The sequence below is a fragment of the Urocitellus parryii genome, chromosome 2 (assembly GCF_045843805.1).
Source record: "Urocitellus parryii isolate mUroPar1 chromosome 2, mUroPar1.hap1, whole genome shotgun sequence".
NCBI lineage: Eukaryota > Metazoa > Chordata > Mammalia > Rodentia > Sciuridae > Urocitellus > Urocitellus parryii.
Genome location: NC_135532.1, coordinates 223,824,048 through 223,844,672, shown reverse-complemented (window position 1 = coordinate 223,844,672; position 20,625 = coordinate 223,824,048). Strand labels below are relative to the sequence as shown.

General features: G+C 45.6%; 1 long non-coding RNA gene across 1 annotated transcript; it reads right to left on the bottom strand.

Moving 5' to 3' along the window:
• Window positions 1-4,743: 4,743 nt before the first annotated feature.
• LOC113197660 (uncharacterized) lies at window positions 4,744-20,609 on the bottom strand. Its single transcript, XR_003302735.2, has 3 exons — window positions 20,525-20,609; window positions 17,884-17,995; window positions 4,744-4,863 (listed from the first exon to the last, which is right to left on the bottom strand). It is a non-coding gene; the product is annotated as an uncharacterized LOC113197660 (long non-coding RNA).
• Window positions 20,610-20,625: the final 16 nt, after the last annotated feature.

The following is a 20,625-nucleotide window of genomic DNA, read 5'->3' as shown; positions in this document are numbered from 1 at the left end:
ATATAAGTCATCCAGCCATAAGGTTTCTTAAACAGCAACAGAAAATGGACAGCTTGATAGATATGGGATGCCTTCCTGATCTGCTCACTTAGCTCTGACCTTACTGCGTTCCTGACACGTGAGTTTTGCTGCAGACCTTCCAGATCCAAACCACAGTAGCCAGAGAGAGTGGGAAGGTCAAGGTCAGCTTCAAGAGTCAGATTAAAGTTACTGCAGAAAAATCAAAGTAGCAGAGGCCAGTGGGTGGTTCACGAGTGTTTGTGGAGGATGACTTTGTAAGTTCCAGTCATCAGAAGACTGGACGAGATTGTGCTGCCCCAGAGGCACTCCTGCAGTTGTTAGTTCTCTGCCCAGAGCTCCTGTAGGCACCATCTTCTTTTCTTGGAGCACTAGCAAGCAATGGACCCAGGATTTTTAGATAAAAATATATATATTCATTGCTTTATAAATCACAAATACCTTCTCATGTCTCCTAAGGGTAAATTAAAAAAAAAATTTGGAGGGGTACTGGGAATTGACCCCAGGGGCACTTTACCACTGAGCCACATAACCAGCTCTTTTATTTTTTTAATATATATATTTTTTAGTTGTAGTTGGACACAATCTATTTTATTTATTTATTTATTTATTTATTTATTTAATGTGGTGCTGAGGATCGAACCCAGCGCCTCGAATGTGCTATACGAGCACTCTAGCGCTGAGCCACAACCCCAGCCCTCTTTTAATTTTTGATTTTGAGACAGGGTTTCATTAAGTTGCTTAGGGCGTTGCTTAGTTGCTAAGACTAATCTCGAATTTGAGATCCTCCTGCCTTGCTTCCAAAGTAGCTGGGATTACAGGCTTATACTATCATGCCCAGCTTAAGTTTATTTTTAAAATAACTGTATAACTGGAGGATCACTGGGTCTATACCCTGACCATTTAACTTCAAGCTGTGGAGCCAAAGAGAGAAGTAAAAACACTAGATATCACCCTGTCTACCCTCAGGCCTCAGTTCTGCACCCGTCAAATGCATGAATTCTTGTTAAGCCTCAAAGGAGATATGTCATGGCATTATCTTATGTAAATGAAAAGCATTTAATTATGTATCTTAAATTAAGATCTCTTTAGTGCTTTCCATCACACTGTGATTTTAAGATATCAGCTCTGGGCTGTGAGTGCAACTCAGTGGTAGAGTACTTTCTTGACTTGCCTGACCCCAGCACTGTCAGGGGAATATTGGCTAGGGTAGTTAGATATATTATGCCTTACTGAGTATGATTTTTTTTTTTTAGGTAGAATAAAAATGGGTGTCTCAGGCTGGGATTGTGGCTCAGTGGCAGAGTGCTTGACTAGCACATAGAAGGCACTGGGTTCCATCCTTAGCACCACATAAAAATAAACAGAATAAAGACATGTTGTCCATCCACGACTACATTTTTTTTTAAATGGGTATCTCAGCAGAGAATGCAAATTTAGAAGATTTTTCAGGTTAAGTTAAAATGAGGAAAGTTAAATTCCATGTACCTGAAACTGTTCTAAAACACATGGAATGAGTCCTGGTAGAGTACAGTAAGAAAGTGTGGCCTGCTCCCCTGGCCTTAGGCTTCCTGGGGAGCTGGGCAGGGAGAAGGTGGCCTGCACACTCTAGGTTTCTGTGGCTACTCACCCACCAGGCCCAGTTCAGTCCATCCTGACCCTCATGACAAGGATGTTGGAGCCCAGACCCTGTAGGCTGCTGGATCTCTGGCCCAGGGGGAGCCAAGAACAAGGCACCCCCAGTGGCCACAGTGTGTGGGGCAAAGAATGGACCAGGATAGCAGGTGAACACAGAAGGCTCACGGATGCCCAAAGGCCAGCCATTTTAGACATCTGAGCTGCGCAGACCAGGGCCCTGTAGTGTCTGCTCTGTCAAAGACAAGACCTTACCTTGTCCCACAGCAAGGAATGAAGGCCCAGTGTTATGGGGCTGGGGCCTTCTAGGATACCTAGGTAGCACAAAGACTGCCCGCCCCCACCTTCAAACCCCATGCTTGTGGTCAAGTCAGAAAGGTTTCAGACATGTCACTTAGAGTAGCAGGCATGACTTTATCAAAGGGAAAAGGGAGGGGCTGGGGATGTGGCTCAAGCGGTGGAGCGCTCGTCTGGCATGCGTGCGGCCCGGGTTCGATCCTCAGCACCGCGAACAAACAAAGATGTTGTGTCCGCCGAGAACTAAAAAATAAATATTAAAATTCTCTCTCTCTCTCTTAAAAAAAGAATCTTTACTTCTGAATCCCATGTCAGAAATATTAAAAAAAAAAAAAAAAAGGAAAAGGGACACTCTCGGGGGAGAGAGTGGGTACTCTCAGAGAAGAGAGGGATGATATGCTTTTCCTGCACTCCAGTTTTTGGGGGATCCCAGAAAAGTTTCTAGAGAGTCCTGCCCAGGTCCACCTCTTGACTTTTGGCTGACAGCAAGGTGACATCAGATTCTCAAGTCCACACTGCCATGATTACTCTAGGTTATGCTGACCCATGCTGTCTGGTTCTATGTGGATTCTTAACCATATGTTGTTACAGCTTTACAGTTAGGAGGAATTATCCTTATATCCCTGAGTTTCAGGATCTGGTCTGTGAAAAGGGTCACAAAATTCTCCCCATTCAGAGTAACTTGGATTCCTCTTGTTGACATTTTGACATTATTTCCAGCTGCATATAACAGGTAGTTTGTGTGCATGTATGTGTGTGGCATTGAGAATCGAACCTGGAGCCTTGTGCATGTGAGGCAAACACTCTACTAACTGAGCTACATCCTCAGTCCTAACAGGGAGTTTTCTAAGGAACGTGACATATCCTGTCCACGTAAGCCAGACAGGGCTGCAGGTAAGTTGCTGCTTGGAAAAGAAAGTATATGGGGTCAGTACAGTGGGCCATTTCATAGAATCACTCCCTAACCTCGTGCTCCCACCACTTGCATCGGTCTGTCCCTATTACTGGAGGTGAGCAAAGCCCAGAGGAGCACAGGTAGACCAGTTGGCAACAGGTGGCCATCATGGGACTGCTCTTCCTTCTACCATAGAGAGAAATGCTAGAGAAACATATGACATTTGGCCAAGTGGAAGTACCCCCACCCTATGGGAAGATTTGTTGGCCATCTGTAGCAGCCTGTTGTGGATAGTAGGCCAGGTTCTGCTCTGAGCTACTCTGTAACCTATAGAACAGCAATTTTCAGGTTGGGCTTAATGCTGAGTCACTCCATTCTGTAAAACAGTAGTTTGCTATCAGCTACTCCATCTTGAGTATCGGGGCCAAGGTAGGGTGACTCCACACCTTGTTTGTACAAGTAAACAACCACCATCTGCCTGGCACTACCAAAAGGCACAACTTGATAAATAACTAATATGTGCCAAATTATCAAACTGAATCAGGAGCACTTGGACAGGTGGTCATCCCAAATCATAGCAGGAACTCCAGACACGGGTGCTTATCAACCTCTCCTAAGACCCACAAAAGGAGGAACCCCTCAAGATGACACAGTAGGACTCTGACCATGTAACCTTGTCACTTGTCATGGGTCTTGCCCAGGAAATTGCCACAGTGTCGAACCTCTGAATCTTTGTCCTTGGGTTTCAGCAGAGAGCCATTTCTCCTGCCTGTGACAACCACACAGGACCCCCTCCAAGCTGATGCTCTGAAACTGAAACTGCCATCCGCCCAGACCCTCTGCTTTGACAACTCTGTGGAACTGGCTTGTTAGAGTCTGACCACCTGTAGGGACCCTGACTCTGCAGTTACCTTTCTCTCTGCCTGGGCTCTTGGCTCAGAGTCTGCAAACCCCAACTGCCTTAACCTTCTGGTCTCCTGTGACCTATTTATATATCACCGTGCAAAGTACGATGTGTGACTCAAGTGACATAGATCCTGGAGATGGAGACTGGAGGGAAAGAGCCTGTGTTTGCTCAGCCTGTGACTGCCAGGTGGCCCACGAGGGTCCTGTGGACTGCCACCCATGAAAGTGGTGTAGTATGTAAATTTACTGTTATTTGATAAATTCTGACACTGTGGAATATACAGATGTGTTTGGTCTATGTTAATGATATAGCTTGCTCACAACAATTGGCATAGTCAGCAGGATTCATTCATTAAATAAGGAATTCAATGAGTAAAAGGACAATTAGCAAAATAATTGGGCATATACAATTTTTTTTTCAAATAGATTAAGCCATTTGGCAATATAGATAAAATTCAGCATCCATACCAAAGACTTGTGAACAGAGACTTAACACTTACTCTGCCATGGTCTGGCTTATGCCATGGAGCAAATCATTTGGAATGAAACCCAACTTGGATGCTAGAAGGCGTGCACCCCTCTGATTCATGCAGATTGAGGGTGAAAGATTGCTGGGAAGGCAAATTCCCTACAATATACAGGGTCTCGTCCCACGAGGGATTGGTTGGCAAAAGAAACATACAGATGTTAGGGTTTGGATATAAGGTGTGTCCCACAGCCCCTGTGGATGCAGGAGAGTTCAGAGGTGAAATGGCTGGATTTGGAGAGCCGTGAGCTAATCAGGTCACCCTCATTTGGCTGGACTGACTGGGTGGTAGCTGTAGGCAGGGGGCATGTGGCTGGAGGAGGCAGGCCACTGGGAGTTGAGTCCTGGACTGGTGCACCTGCCCTGGGCCCGTTTCCTTCTCCCTCTCTGCTTTCTGACCCCACCACGAGCTAAACTACTTTTTTCCACTGGGCCCTTCCCCCATGATGTGCTGCCTCACCTGGAGCCCAGAGGAATGGAGTGGCCATCTGTGGGCTGCACTTCTGAGACCGTGCAGCCTGTGCAAACTTTTCCTCCTCAAAGTTGTTCTTGTCAGGTGTTTTGGTCACAGCGATGCAGAAATTGACTAAAACCACAAATAACAGAAAGAAGGTAAAACCGCCATTCTGACTCCTGAGTAGGGCCCAGCCTGCTCTCCACAGCTGTGTGTATATAATATGAAAAAGCTGCTTTCAGCTTTTGCTACATCTGGCCATTCTAGAAGTGAAGAGGTTGCCAACGTGTGATAGAGTTAGAAGATAAATGCCCATTTGGTAAAAAAACAGAACACAAGTGTCTTCTGCAGGTGACTTTGAAATGGAGTTGTGAGACCCCCTCTAGGAGTGGCACCAGGAATAACACTCCTCCACACTTGTTCAATGGGTGACATGGAGCCTTGAGAAGGTCCTGTGCCATATGAGTCACGTGTAAGGGACGTTTTGCCCTTGTAGCCATTGTTTTGCGTGTGTATTTTCTCCATTGCTGTATAAGGTTGGCAATGCTAAGTGCTTTTTTGAATCATCTGGTATTTCTAGATGTTTTGAAGTACCTAATAGATGTTAAAAGTAGAATTAATAAAATGTAACACATTTTGTGAATTTCTGTTAAAACTCCTATGAAGGCCTGGGGAGGTAGCTCAGTGATACAGCGCTTGGTGTGAGGTCCTGAGTTCTGTCCACAGCACAGCAAAAAAAATTAAAATCCTATGAAATGTTGTTTTGGAGAAATAGCTACATCCCTGTTCAGTTGAGTGGTACACATTGTGCACTGGTTCTCCAGAGGAGGAGGAAAGACAAGGAGTGCCCCACCAGTGAGCTTACAAAGAGGCACAAGTAGCCTCACGACTGCGTATCTGTTTCGCGTTGCTGTGAACCTAGTGTCCATAAAGGACAAATGAGTCCTAGTCAACACCTGGTGTTTCTAGATGTTAGAGTTTGCCAGTGTAAGACAAAAGTAGAATTAGTAAACATAAATTTGGTACATTTTGTGTTAAATTTCTTAGATAAGATTGTCCTCTGAAAATTTGAGCACTGTAGACCACTAGGTTCATGAAGAGTCAGAACACTCATATTTTGAAGACATTTTCAAATTAGAACTATTGTTACATGTGTGCAGTTTGTTCAAGATTGTCGTGTACACAGTGGACAAATCACATTTTTACTTGAAACACCTAGCCTATCTAGATGTTTCGAAGTCCTGATGTATGTGAAATGTAGAGGTAGTGAAATACCACTTGTAAATATGTTTTTGCTAAAATCCATATGAAAATTGTCTTTGGGGAATGGAGATGTTGACCCACCTCTGTAAGCAGGATGATATCTTCTGTACTTGTTCAGTGCCGGGGAAGAGGTGGGGGCCAAGTGATTGCAAAAGGTGATATGCTAGTGCGTCCATTCCTGGACATTCCCAGATACCAGTTTTCCACGTGTCTGTGCATTTTGCTTTGCTGTATATGTAGTGTATATAGTGGACAAATGAGCCTCATTTTGGGACTTCTTGTTTCTAGATAATAAAGAGGTTTCCTACTATATGACCAAGAAGTGAGTAAAATCAGCACAATTAATTCAAGTGCTAAATCTTTCCCAGGAACAGCCTCATGGACACATTTAGAAATAATGTTTTACTAGTTCTCTGGACTTCCCTTTGCCCAGTCAAGTTGACACATAAAATTCATCATAGTCAGTGAGATGCTTTCTCAGGTTGCAGAGAAGAACTTTGATAAAGTAAGATAAAGAATGCAGGCCAGGCATGGAGGCTCACACCTGTAATCCCAGTGGTTTGAGAAGCTGAGACAGGAAGATCGGGGGTTCAAAGCCAGCCTCATCAACAATGAGGTGCTAAGTAACTCAGTGAGACCCTGACTCTAAATAAAATATAAAATAGGGCTGGGGATGGGCTCAGTGGTTGAGTGCCCTGAGTTCATTCCCCAGTACCCCCCCACCAAAAAAAAAAAAAAGAGAATGTAAAGGAAATTTTGCTCACAATGAATGAACAGATAAGAAATCTCATTAAAGAAACAGAATATAAGCTCACCAAGTGAAAAGTCTAGGACTGAAAAACACAAAATCTAAAATCACACACACACACACACACACACACACACACACACACACACACACACCCTGCACTGGATGGGTTTACTAGAGATTGGAGACAATAGAAGGAAGAGTTAGATAACATGACAATAGGTCAATAGAAATAATTCATTCTGAAGACTAGAGAGAAAGAGGGTGAAGAAAGCAAGAGAAGACTCTTAGGAACCAGCAGGACAATTTTGAAATACCTATTTTTAAAATATACAATTTTTAATACCTATTTCTTTGGAGTTCCAGAAGGAGAAGGAAAAGATAATAAAGAAGAATACATATTTGAAAAACTAATGCCCCAAATTTGGGGAATGAAAAATTTCAGTTCATAGGTAACAGAAAAAGAAAAGAAAAATCTATCAGAATTTAGAAAGTGTAAGGGTTTATTAGGTGTCCCCTAAAAGTTCATGTGTGAGACTGAGACCATGCAAGAAAGTGTATGAGAGTTACAACCAAATCAGTGCATGAACCCTCTCATAGGGATGAACTGGGTCCCTGTGGGGTGGAGCCTTTGCAGTTTGCATTTCGGTCTTGGCGAGGGGAGCGCTCTCTGCATGCTTCCTGGTGCCGCGTCCCCAGCTGCTTTCTTCCACACTCTTCCACCATCATGCTCTGCCTCATTTGGGGCACAGAGCAATGGAGTTGGCCACCTGAAACTATGGGCCCCAAATAAACTTTTCCTCCTTTAAAACTGTTCTTGTCACATTTTTTAGTCACAATAGCAAAAAAAAAAAAAAAAAAATGACTAAAACAGAAAGGAAGAAACAAAGCTGTTATTTTTCACCAGTGGTATGTTTGTAACTTTACCCATGAGAATGGACTTGGGTGCAAGTATCAGAAAACATGTCTGAGAATGGCTGAAAAGGAAGGCTTACTCTGTTCCACGCTGTGAGAACTCTGAGAGTTGGCAGCCAGGATGTGTGTGTATGTGTGTGTCTGTGTGTGTTCAAGGATCATTGATCTGGACACTCTCATTGTTCTGCTCAGTAGTTCTTCAAATGTGGGCTTTGTCCTCATACCTGACACGTCAGGGTGGGCAGCAGGAGCAGGATAGAATGACCACATTTGAAGAACTACTGAGCAGAACGATGAGAGTGTCCAGATCAAAGAGCCTTGAATGAACACACACACACACACACACACACACACACACTCACAAAGTACGTCCTGGCTGCCAACTCTCAGAGGTCATTCTATCCTGCTATCTCTTTTTGCAAGGAAAACAGAAGTCTTATTACTCCCATCTTCTGCTTTCACCTCATTGGAAGGAACTGGGTTCTAAGGAACTCCCCTACTTGCTGCAAATGAGGAAGGACTTTGAACAGGGATTGGGTGGGTGTAGTAGACAGAGCTAATCAGGAAAATAGAAGTCCTTGCAGGTATTTATGACAGAGGGAATTTAGTGCAAGAAGTTATTAGCATGGTTTTAGTCTGTTTTCTGCTACTGTAATACAATACCAGAGACTGGGAAAGTTACAAAGAATAAAGATCCATTCAGCTCACAGCTCTGGATGCTGGGAGGTCCAAGGTGGTAGGTCTATATCTGGTGAGAGCTTCTTGCTGGTGAGAACTTGCAGAGTCTAGAGGCAGCTCAGGGCTCCCAGGATGAGAGGTGAATATCCAAGACACATAGGCAACTTGGGTTTTGTAACAGACTCATCTAATCCCTAATTCATTCATGGGGGCAGAACCTTCACATACCTTTGCCTCTTAATTGTCCCACCTGGTCATACCTCCTCATAGCTTGTAACGGGGATTCAATTCAATATGGTATTTGTTGGGAATCACCCAGGCTCCAAAGACTAACTTCCCCATCCCCCAAGAAGAGCTGTCCAATGGTGAGCCCTCCTGGCTCACATGATCCTTACCCACCAATCAGACTAGACCTGCTGGCTCACCTGATCCTTACCTACCAATAAAAAAGCACCTTATGCCAACTGTCAAATCACCCCCGGCTCTATAAATATGCAGAGCTTTCCTCAATAAACGGGCATTTTCTCCGACGCAAGCCTTGATCATTCTTTCATTGGTGCCGAAACCTGGGAGGAGGAATGCCTCGCTGCTTGAGGGCCCCCTCTCTCAAGGCTTGCTGTCCTCATCCACTCTTTCTAGCGCTGCTACTACTCACACAACACCGGCCCTTCAGTCAGTGAGTTCCCCTATCAGGTATCCAACTTCAGATGGGCTACACAGGGGCTTTTACCGTGATCATCTAGCAAACGTCTGACGCCCAGTCTGGAGGAGAGAACGCACCCCACCATGACCTTCACGGTCACGGTGGACTCTCTGGAACCCGGTTCATGAGCAGGAGGTCCTGAGGGGTGGAAGAACAGGCACTCCCCTCTCCCCACCCCTGTCCCTCTTAACCACCCTTGTCCCTCTCCTGACCTATGGGGGCCTTTCTTCCCTCCCAGCATACTCCCTCTTATTAAATTCTGCACACAAGATTGGCCTTACTATCAATTAGACGGTCAAAGTCAATGGCCCCTAGGAGGATCCCTAGATCCCCCAGTTCTCAGAGATCTGTTTAACTTCTGTGAGTGCTCGAAAAAGTGGAAGGAGATGTTGAGGCTTTTTCTCTTCTTCATTCTCATCCCTACCTATCCAGCAGATGAACCCCCTCCCTACCGACCTCCCCTGTCGGCTCCATCCAGCCCCTCAGGTGCTCCCCCTGACTCAGCCGATACCTTAAGTTCCCCCCAAACTAGGTCCTGTCCCTAGTACCACAAACCATGGCCCCTTTAAGAGAGGTTGCTGGACCTGAGGGCATTATCTGAGTACATATCCCATTCTCTATGAATGACTCCATGCAGCTCGAGCGAAGGTTGGGCTCATTCCCACAGACCCCACCACTTACATAAGAGAGCTTCAGTGGGTCCTCCAGGCTTATAGCCACACTTCTATGTTATTGGCTAATACTCTTCTTCCTGAGGAACGTACCAGAGTCTGGGAACTTGCCAGAGCCCATGCGGATGAAACTCACTGAGTTAATCCCAATCACCCTCCGGGGCCACTTGCTGCCACAGATCAAACTCCCGAAACCCCAGATGGCTGTCATGTCCTTATGACATATTTCCTCTGGCAGAGCTACCCCAACATCTGGGCCAAACTAAAAAAGCTCAAACAAGGCCCTGCCACCCCCCAGACTGAGATCGTGGCGGTAGCCTTTAAGGTTTTTATGCTCGCTCAGGCCCTGCAGGGTGCTTCCTCAGGTTGCCGCACATCACCGAACCCCTCCCACCCCCCCCACCCCCGTGCCTGCTTCAAGTGTGGCAAGGAGGGACATTGGACCAGGGCATGCCCTGCACCATGCACTCCACTTACCCCATGCCCTAAATGTCAACAACAAGGTCATTGGGGCTCTGACTATCCTAGATCCCATAGGAGAGGAGGCCTATGGCCAGGGAACCCTCTGACCTTCTGGGCATGGCAATTGATTGACGGTGCCTTGGGTCCTTGTCCCCGGCCATAATGATCAATAGACAGGAACCCAGGGTGCGAATTCAGGTGGATGGACACAGATTGATTTTCTCCTTGACACTGGGGCTACCTTCTCAGTCCTGACAGAACTCTGGGGGCAAACAGTGCCGTCCACCTCCCCTATTGTCGGGGTAGGAGGAAAGACCATCTATCCAAGAAAGACTCCCCTATTACTCTGTTCCATAGACAACTTCCCATTCTCTCAGATGTTCCTATTTATGCCTCAAGGTCCAGTTCCTTTGCTCGGCTGAGATATTCTCTCTAAATTCAATACAACAATCAACATCCGGGCTCCTGGCATCAGTCAGGCCCCAGAATCGGCCTGTTCATCTTTTCTGGCCCTTCTGGCAGAAGACTGGCCATTCTGCTCCACTTGTGAGGCCGACATGAAATACCATACTAACCTGGTGACCCAATTGTATGGGATACCCACACCCACTCCACCGTTTCCTGCCCACCAGTTAACATTCATCTCAAAGATCCCAACACCTTCCCCAATCAGGCTCAATACCCCCTGTGCACAAAAGCTCTTCTGGACCTACAACCTATTATTCAGGACCTTCTTATCAAGGGGTACCTCCGTCCTGCTCATTCTCCTTACAATACTTCCATACTAGCGGTAGAAAAGCCCAACGGGTCCTACCTACGATTCATCAACACCTCCGTTAGGCCCATACATCCTTTGGTTCCCATCCCATACACTCTGCTGTCTCAGATCCCCCACACTGCCACCCACGTCTCAGTCATAAATTTAAGGATATCTTTTTGCCTTTAACCTGGACTGCCCTTCCTCAGGGATTTCGAGATAGCCCACACCTCTTTGGACAAACCTTGGCCTCCGACCTCCACTCTTTTCACCCCCCAGTGCCCCCAATCCACCCTCTTGCAATATGTTGATTATCGTCAGGCAAATCTCTTTGCTCACCTGCGGGGAGGAAAGCACCCCACCACAGCCTTTAAGGCTATGATGGCCCTCAGGGACTCCTTCCTTGGGCCACCATAGATTTGAAAGTCCTAGTCCTCTCACCTTAAGACTCAGCCACTAGAGAGACACTTACCCTCCCCTTCCTCTCCCATCTTTCCAGCCCTGGGAGTATCCAGCCTCTCCAGGAGGAGTCCTGAAAAGCCTTGGCCAAGGTCTCCCACAGCTCCGGCTCCATCCAGGACGAGAGCTTCGACTGTCAGGATTCGGTGATGACCAATCTCTGCAGCTCGAACCTGCCACTTAGGCACTCCTGATTTTCTTCACTCTATTCCATTCTAGTCCACAGAGTCTCACTACTTTCCTTCACTCCCTTTTCACCCTTTCCCCATGGGATAAGACCCTCTTACAACAGATGACTTCCGCTTGTCAGATCTGCCAGAGAACCAATACCAATACTCCATTAAAACCTAAACCTTTCCCTTCTCATCAGGCCCGCGGTCATACCCCAGCTGCAGACTGGCAGATTGATTTCACCAACATGCCCCAAGTAAAAAACATAAAATATCTTCTTGTATTGGTAGATACTTTTTCAGGATGGGTTGAAGCCTTTCCCACTTCTAACAAACAGGCCTCTACGATAGTTGATCTATTGCTTACTCACGTAAATCCCCCACTTCAGGATGCCCACTTCTATCCAATCAGACAATGGGCCAGAATTCACCTCTGGGATAACTCAGGGACTGGCTCACGCGCTATCACTCCCTTGGCATTTCCATTGCCCTTACCGCCCCCAGGCTTCCAGAAAGGTTGAAAGGACCAGTCGGTCCCTTAAAGAGACCCTCACCAAGCTCCACCATGGAATTAAGCCTGGACTGGGTAAAGGTGCTCCCTTGGCTTTATTGCACATTAGGGCCTTGCCAAAGAAGCCTTCTAATCTCTCACCTTTCAAAGTCATATGTCCCCTTGTTTTTCCCAGATTGCCTACAGATGCCCTGCCCCTCCTCTTCCATCTACACTTTGAACTCTGGCGCTATCAAGACTGGCTCCCTCCTGACCCCAGTCTCTCTCAAAACCCTACCTCCTTAACACCTGGTCAACTTGTTTACTATTGCCCACCCCTTTAAAACCAAAATGGGAGGGTCCTGCTCAGGTGATTATATGCACTCCCTTGGCGGCCAAACTCAAGCTGTCTAATAACCAACTTACTTCGTGGATTCACATTTCCAGGCTTTATCCCGGCACTCCTACAACTTCATCAGAAGAGCCAAGGATCGTCACCTGTCATTGAGTACTCTTGTCAATGCTCCCCCTCATTTCTGGCCCTTCTTGGGTCCTCTCTTCACCCTATGTCTGAAGATTCAAGGCAAGTGACCCTAAGGGCCCCCTCCAGCCAGACCCCCCCCCACTTGCTTGGATCTGGCCCGTAGTGGGACCGTTGTGTGTTGTCCTTCTGACAAACCACTTAGGTGTCCAGTGCATGGTGACCCCTGAATAAGTGTGATCTTAATAGAGCACTTTACCAGGTACCTTCTGGGCCTAAGGAGAAACGTGTGTTTTGTTTACCTTCCCAGTTTCATAAGAATTTCAAGTATCAGTATTTAAGGTTGAGGTGTTTCACATAAAACCTGGAGAGAGCTGACTGCTCTCAAAGGGAAATATGGTAACAATGGGCCACTGTCCTCCCTTGGCCTCCTTCGAGAAAGGCAAAGAGAGAAGCAAGCTGGTACACCCAGGTAGGAGAAAGTTTGAAGAGAAGCCTTAATAGAGAGGGGAGGGAGCTAGATTGGACTAGGAATAAAGAGCGGAATTGAGGGTGTTAGGTGCAGGACAGGCTGGTCTACAGGTCATGCCAAACAAAGTTAGCTGCAGGATGACCTGGCTTCTCAAACCCTCTGTCTGGTTCTTTATCACCTGCTTGCTTCAAGCCCAAATGCCCAAGCCCCTGCTCAAGGCTGAACACTTAACCCCCCTTGTGCCAACAACGCAGCTTGCAGACCCAGAGACCCCATTAGATTTGGGCTATAAAAACTCCCTGTGCCTGTTCCTTCCCTTTATCATAAAGTTTGTTCAGACTCAGGTGGATAAAAAAATTGTAATCAAGCCTTTATCAGCTTCTCCTCAGGAATTACCAACTCCTGGCTACTGATGATACCTCCAGTTGAGACCTATGCCAAATGGACTGACATCATCATCATGGATCTGTGGTGGCAAGGAACCTTCGTTGATCTGGTTCCTGAAGTTATACCAGTCCTCTCTGCCCTCCTGTGGGGCTCCTTATTTCCCTTCTCTCTGATTCTCCCAGGCCGCCCCATCACAGCAGGAAGCAGCCAGAATGAGTGGATGTCCACTCTCATTTAATAACAAAGAAGGGGGAGTGTTGGGAGTCACCCTGGCTCCAAAGACTAACTTCCCCATCCCCCAAGAAGAGCTGTCCAGTGGTGAGCCCTGCTGGCTCACATGATCCTGCCATCCAATGGTGAGCCCTGCTGGCTCACATGATCCTTACCCACCAAACAAACTAGCCCTGCTGGCTCACCTGATCCTTACCCACCAATAAAAAAGCACCCCATGCCAACTGTCAAACCACCCCAGCTCCATAAATATTCAGATCTGTTCCTCAATAAACGGGCATTTTCTTCAACAGCAAGCCTTGATCGTTCTTTCAGTCTTGGTGGGAATGTGCACACCACATGGCACCCTGTGGTGGAAGAGGTGAGAAGCAGAGAAGACAGAGGGTTGGTGGTTTTTTTTGCAGTACTGGGAATTGAGTCCAGGGCCTCAGGCATGCTAGCCAACTACTCTACCATTGAGCCATGTCCCCCACTTTTGAAATTTTTAAAATTTCATTTTAAAAATGCCTTTCTGTTATTTGCCAAAATTGTCTCCATAATATTGATCCACTTCCCTCCTGAGTAGCTGGGATCACAGGTGTATGCCACTATGCCCAACTCAGTAAAACAGAATTTTAAAAGGATTCCAATACATTAGTAAACCCCACATTTTTTGCTGAAAATAAATTTTGCACTTTAAGTGAAAACATGACAAATTTTCTTGAGAGACATGAGAAGGAGCTTATTAATAAATGAAGAGCCAAGGTACTTTTGAGTATGGTGGATATTGGATTTTCCTCAAAACAATTTAGCATTCAATTACACTCTGATCAATATCCCACAGGGTTTCTTTGGGGGGAACTTTACAATCTAATTATAATATTTATGTGGAAGGACAAAGGCCATGAATAGTGAGGGCACCGACGGGGTGGGGAGTGAGAAGCCTTGTCTCAGTAGATACCAAACTCAATATGCTGCTCGTGTGGTTAGGTCAGGTGCCAGTGATTCAGGGATGCACTGTCTGACAGTGGAACACAGCAGGGTCCAGGGGGACCCATGTGGAAACCTCACGTTGTGGAGAGTGGTGATTTGAATCAGATCTTCTGACTCTCTCGTGGCTGTGCTTGCACTGGGAGCTGCTTGTGCATAGGTGCAACTCCAGATGCCCCAGTTGCTATGGTAATGTTGCCCTGAGAAGTCTCTGTGGCAAAGTACAGAGCTGTTATTATTTGATGCCTTAAGTTTAGCACCTTCTCCCAGGGATAGTGAATTCTGAGCAAACAAGATGGCCCTAACCTCTCGCCAGACCCGAGTCCTTCAGAACTTTACCTTTGATCATGAAACCTATACAATATAAACTTTCTGAAGTAGCTTCAGGTCAGCCAAGCCTCTCCAAGGCATGGCTTTCCCACTGGGACCCAGCTTTTTCTCCCTATGTGTGTTTGTGTTTTTCTTAATTCTTCATTGCCCACATGTTTCTGGTATTTCTTTAGTCAACAGTCGTGGCTCTAAGAGAATGGGAGGTCATAGATCCAAAATGATCACCATGGATCATTTAGGAAAGGCCACACCATTCCGTCAGTTGTGTTGATATAAGTGATGATGAAAATGGAAAGTCCAGGTGGTGGTGCACACTTGTGATCCCAGCAACTCAGGAGGTTGAGGCAGGAGGATCGAAAGTTTGAGGCCATCCTCAGCAATTTAATGAGGCCTTAAGCAACTTAGTAAGACCCTGTCTCAAAATAAAAAATAAAAAGGGCTGGGGATGTGGCTCAGTGGTAAAGTACTTGGCTCAATCCCCAATACTAAAAAAAAAAAAAAAAAAAAAAAAAGAAAGAAAGAAAAAGAAAAAAGAAAGAAAGAAAATGGAAAACATAACTCCTTCCTTATACCTTTTACATAAAAATTATTTCTAGCTAAATTAAAGTTCTAAAACAAAACAGCAATTGATTATGGACATAAAAAGTCCAAACTCTGATAGCAATTATAATATCTATTGAAGTTAAAATCCAAATGTCTGCACAAGGCACTATAAAAACTGAAAAGACAAACCATAAACTGGGAACTATTAACCAATATGAAATTAGTATCAAGAACACATGGTTTCCTAAGTAAGAAGAAAGACAAATCAACCAAGAAAATAGCTTAGTGGCTCTCTGTGGGGGAATGGAGAGAGATCCAAATAGAGGGGCCCTCAGGGCTGTGGTCTGTTGGGTGTTTATTGCTTAAGATGTGGTTTAGATACATGTAACTTGCTTTTGAGTTTTATAGGAGCTCACGTGAGTCTCAGAGGAGACTTTGTGCTTGGGCTTTGGGGCATGCTGGAACTGTTATGACCATGGGAACTCTTGGAGATACACGCATTATGACCATGGGAACTCTTGCAGATGGACTACATGCATTTTTTCATGGTGAGATAAATATGCATTTTGGGGGACCAAGGGTAGAATATTGTGGTTTGCATTGAGGTGTCCCCTCAAAGCTTCTGTGTTAATGCAGGAATATTTGGAGGTGAAATGACTGGATTGTGAGAGCTGTAACCCAATTGGTCCAGCCTAGCTTGAATTGACTGGCTGAGTGTAACTGTAGGCAGGTGGGACAAGGCTGGAGGAGGTATGCCCTGGAGGGAGCGTTTTCCCTGTGACCCCTTCCCCTGTCTCTACTTGTGGGCCACCATAAGGAGGGCAGCTCTCCTTCTCAGCCCTTCTGCATGATGCTCCACCTCACTTGGGCCCAGAGCATTGGATTCAGCTGACAGAGGGCTGAACTTCTGAAACCATGTATCAGAGGAAACTTTTCCTCCTCTAAGTTGGTTTCCTAAGTAAGAAGAAAGACAAATCAACCAAGAAAATAGCCTAGTGGCATTTTGGAGACAGTGAAAGAAGACCGACTAACACTATCATAATCCCATTCCTGAGGGCTCCCTCATTTCCCAGGGGTCCCACTTCTTAATACCTTTACCTTGGGGATTTGGTTTTAGCATATGAAAATGTAAGTTGTAGGAGTCAGATTGGGTTGCCATAACAAAGTACCCCAAATTGGGTGGCCTAAAATGCCATGCCCTTTCACCGTGATGTTCTGCCTCACTTCACATCCAAAGGAATGGAGTCAGCCAACCATGGACTGAGAACTCCAAAATCATAAGCCAAAATAAATCTTCCCTCCACAACATTGTTTTTCTTAGGTGTTTGTCATAGCAACAAAAAGCTGACTAACCACAAAAACAGTTAATAGCAAGTGTGGGTGAGGGAGTGGGAAACTTGAACCCTTAAATAGTACTGCAGAGAATGTAAACTGTGTAGAAACTTTGGAAAAGTCTGTCAGTTCCTCTAAACTTCAAACACATCTGGGCCCAGTGATGCATGCTGTAATACCAGCCACTCAGGAAGATAAGGCAAAAGGACTGCAAGATCAAGGCCAGCCTGGGCAACTTAGTGAGACCCTCAGCAGCTTAGTGAAGCCCTGTCTGAAAATATAAAATAAAAAGGGCTGGGGGTGTGGGTTAGTGGTAAAGAACCTCGGGTTCAACCCCACAAGAAGTTAAACAGAGTTACCATAGACCCTGCAATTGTCTCCCTAGAGGAATGTTCGTAACAGCACTATTCAAAATAGACCCAAAGTGGAAATACCAAAGATACGTACCCATTGATGAACTAACAATGTTTTATACCCACTCAATGGATTATGATTTAGCCACACAGAGTGAAGTGCCTTGTGAGACCTTGAAAATATCAACTCTGTGAAGGAGGTCATCACAAAATTTGCCCCGTGTCTAATGAAATGCCTGGAACAGCAAGGTCTGCAGGACAGAAAAGAGGTGAGTGGTTGCCAGGGGCTGGAGAGGGCGGGGAGGATCAGAGTCACTACTTAGGGTTGCTTTGGGGGTGACACAAATGTTCTGAAATTGGCAGGAGTGATGGAAGCACAACTTTGAAGGTACTAGAAATCACTGGAATGACTCACTCAGGTAAAAGATTTTATCTGATTTATAACAACTCAGCGAGGCTGGAGGAAGAGAGCGACCCCGCAGCGGGTCATAGATCATGTGAGCTGACATGGTAAAATACAGATGGCGGGCTCACTTATCATCATGAAAACGTACTTCCCCCATTCTGCAGTTGGGAAGACCAAGATGAGCCCCTCATGGCTACTGTGTTTGGAGAGGGCTGCTCTCTGTTTCCAGTGCTGCGCTTTGAGTGCAGCATCCTCTGGAGGGGATGGACCGAGTGTCCCCACATGATAGAAGGGACAGACCTGCCCCCAAGGCCCCTTGGTAAGGCACCAACCTGTTCAAAGAGCAGAGCTCTCATGGCCTAGTCATCTCCTGGATGAGTTCGTACTGCTGCACTGGGGGCCATTTCCAACAGGAATTTTGGAGTGGTCACAGATGTTCAAATCCTAACATGATACAAGAAAAAAAGAATTTAAAAAGGAATTACAATGTGGATCGAGGACTAACAATTTCAGCAAGTATGTCACACATAATGGTGAAAGTAAAATGGAACTCCTGATGTGGCTCTGAGCCTTTCAGAAACAATCTCTTTTTGCACTCTTCACCCCTGTCCTATGAGCAGTGGTATCCAGGAGTGCGGAGCAGTTCCTAGACTTTAGGCTTTAATTCAGCTGTCTTTGGAAAATTACTGTTATCTTGGTTGGAAGAACAGGAAATCAAGGTGATCCTGGGGTTCCTGCTGCCTGGGAGCAGGGATCCTTCAAAAGATGGATGTTAGTGGGACTCAGGAGACAGCCACAAGGAGCTTCCACTGCCTGAGCTTGAAGAGATAATAGTGACAGTTCATTAAGGCACTTTAGGCTGTGACAAAGCCATGAATCCACAATGATAATCAAATAAAACAAAGTTTTCTCTTTAATTTTCATACATCTAGCATTTTATTCAGGTTAATTTTATGAGAAAATTTTTGTTCATGTTTGAATGTATATAATGTATGTTTTTAAGATGGGTGAAAACCAGTTTAAGTGCAAGTATTAGTTAACATAGGCACCGTCACCAAAAGATGTGAAAAGAATTTCATCCCTATTGTCTGTTCAGAATATTGACACACTTCACATGCTGAGTGTGAAGGAAGTGTGCAAATCTCAGAGAACCGGTAACAATCATAAGCTGGGAAAGAAGGGACACCCAAGAGGGCAGAAGAAAGAAGCAGGCTAAGATGTACCTTGGGGCAGATTTCTGGTCCCACTGGGACAGGGCTGGGCTTCTGGGAAACTGAAGCAGTGCAATGGCTTCCCCTTCAAACCCTGACTCTTGTTATCAAGTCAAAAAGATTTGACACGAGTAGAAGGCTCAGAGCAGAAGGGTTGGGAAAAGAGGACACTCTCAAAGGAGAGAGTGAGTGCTCTCAGAGGGGTGAGGGGCTGCATGCCTCTCCTACCTTCTACTTTTATTGGGAGCCCAGAAAAATTTTCAGAGTCCCACCCAACCCCACCTTCTGACTTTTGACTGACAGCAAAATCCAACAGATCATGGTGTGGTGCTCATAGTGTAGAAGTTTTTATGGAAACTGAATACTCCTGTTTTTGCCTAAAGTTCCTACCCCCTTAACCTACTCATTACCTTTGAATAGATCAGGAAATATGAGGGTCTTGATGTTTGGCTAATAGGGCAATTGGAGAGTGATAAGGTAGGGTTCTGGGGACTTCGTTACAGGAGAAAATGATGACATGGTCCAGAAATGGTAATTTTTCTTAAGGCAGGCAGGCATAGGTTTTAACATACAAGGACCCCCATAGGTGCTTATCTGTCAGATAAGGCTCCCTGTGGCTTTCAGTGGTCTCTTATTTCCTTACTTGCTCACCCACTCATGGTTGAGTCTACCTTGTGGGATTCTCCGAGACAGGGCACTGGGTGTTCAGCAGGAAGCAGTGTTTATTAGTGCCAGTGGATTTGTATCCAAAAGCTGAGGACTCTTGTTAGTTCCTCTTTTACTTGCCAGCTCTTTGTCTCCCATATAAGGTCATACACAGTCTGATTGGCATTCTATTTTTACGCAACAGTGTTTCTTTTAAAAAACTTTTTCATACATGAATGTAGTATAACTTTTCATTCTTCTGGTTGTACATGATGTAGAGTTACTCAGGTAGTGCAATCATATATGCATATAGGGTATGATTAATTCTACTCATTCCTACCCCCATACTCCCCCCCTCTGTCTAATCCTAAGTGCTTCTATTTGTCCCTAGCCAACCCCTCTTATTATGAATTATTATCTGCATATCAGAGACAATATTCAGTCTCTGGTTCTTCAGGACTGGCTTATTTCGGTTTAGCATAATATTCTCCAGTACCACCCATTTACTGGCAAATGCCATAATTTCATTCTTCTTTATGGATGAGGAAAATTCCAATATGTATATACACCACAATTCCTTCATCTGTTCATCTGTTGAGGGCCCCTAGGTTGGTTCCATAGTTTAGCTATTGTGAATTGAGCTTGTGGAGTGTGCACATTGATACCGAGGGTGTATATCTTCTTTGTTCTGAGAAAGTCCCTACCACAACCTAATACAGCCAAGGAGTACACTACTGCTGTGGGGCCTGAAAACTCTTCCCTGGGCTTCCAGAATTGCTTTGCATAGAGATTCTGTGCTTCCACTCCCTGCCTTTCTCCATGTGAGTATGACTGTGGTTATCCTTCACCATAGTGAGGTCAGCAGCGACGTGTGGAGGACCATCTTTTTAGTCTGGTAGGTCTTGGGACGTGGAGGACCTGCCTCAGAGGAGCCACAGACAACCTAGGAGGGACCACGCCATTTCCGATTTTGGGCTTCATGCTGGCATCCGACGAGACTTTAAGGCATCTTGGGACACTGGGAAATAGCGGTTCATACTTAAAACATCACTTTCAGTTTTAAGACGTCGAGTTTGAGGCGTCTTTGGCTTGTTTTCGACTGTGGGAGGGGGAGTACCTTCGAATCCATGGCGACACCCACACCCGCGGCCCCATCCCGGGCGCTGGCACTAACTCGAACCAGCACCAAGTAGGTACCGGGCTCCCATCAAAGGTCCA